The following is a 1,333-nucleotide window of genomic DNA, read 5'->3' as shown; positions in this document are numbered from 1 at the left end:
TTTTTTTTTATTTCTCTTGTGATGAGTCTCACGCAGCTGAGAGCTCGGGTGTGACCACGAAATGGGATGAGCTGCTCCTGAAATAAAGGGTGTGCCAAACTTTCTGAGGACTCTTAATCATCTGTTTTTCATTTCRGTTTTTCTTCCGCAGGTAAAAGGGACGCCCGAGCTGCCAAACTCTGTAGTGAAAAAGTGAAGGTGACTGCAAGGACAGGCTGATATAAATTTATTTTATATTTTACTCGTGTTTCGGAAAATTAAAAGCTTTATCCCCTTGCCTCCASGAGCAAGCTCTGACCTTGCTGACACTTTTCTGCTTAAAAACCAGAACCAGCCAGGCCCGTGCGTTATTATCCATGGGTGAATCTGCTTTAATACAACCATTGCTAAATGTGGGAGTTTTAAATGAAGCAACGCAGTCATTGCTGTAATAACGTCATTCTTATGAAATCTGAGCCTGCTCTCTCATCACCAAAATACAGACAGGGAAATCCAGCTTTTAAATAATACAATGGTGAAGTTCCCTTCAGCTTTTCTTTCCATCAGAGCTCTGCGTTTCTTCCACGCTGTTTTTATGGCAATCTCACCACATTTCGTGTGCCAGCTCGTCCTGACCTGCTCAGCCTGGCAGAGCCAGCACCAATCTGCTCGGGGTGCCAGGAAACTGCTTATAACCTGTGGTGTTTTACTGCTTCACCAAAATAGAGATTTTTAAAGAAAATTAATGCTCCTTTGCACGGCTTATAACCCATCGTGTTTCACTGTTTCACCAAAATACAGAATTTTCCAAGAAAAGTTAATGTGCCAGGGCACTGCTTATAACCTGTTGTGTTTTCCTGCTTCACCAAAATATAGATTTTTTTTTTTTAAGAAAAGTTAATGTGCCAGGGCACTGCTTATACCCTGTCGTGTTTTACTGCTTCACCAAAATATAGATTTATAAAGAAAAATTAATGTGCCAGGGCACAGCTTATAACCCATTGTGTTTCACAGCTTCACCAAAATACTGAGATTTTAAAGAAAAGTTAATGTGCCAGGGCACTGCTCATAACCCATTATATTTTACTGCTTCACCAAAACAGAGATTTTTAAAGAAAAGTTAATGTGCCAGGGCATGGCTTATAACCTGTTATATTTTACTGCTTCACCAAAATACTGAGATTTTCAAGAAAATTAATGTGCCCGGGTACTGCTTATAACCCATTATATTTTACTGCTTCACCAAAATATCTATTTTTAAAGAAAAGTTAATGTGCCAGGAAACTGCTCATACCCCGTCATGTTTTGCTGCTTCACCAAAATATAGATTTTTAAAGAAAAATTCATGTGCCAG

Source organism: Malurus melanocephalus, unplaced genomic scaffold (assembly GCF_030028575.1).
Source record: "Malurus melanocephalus ecotype Western Australia unplaced genomic scaffold, MMel_1.1 scaffold_1424, whole genome shotgun sequence".
In the NCBI taxonomy this organism is placed as follows: Eukaryota; Metazoa; Chordata; class Aves; order Passeriformes; family Maluridae; genus Malurus; species Malurus melanocephalus.
Note: the sequence above shows the minus strand (reverse complement) of the source record.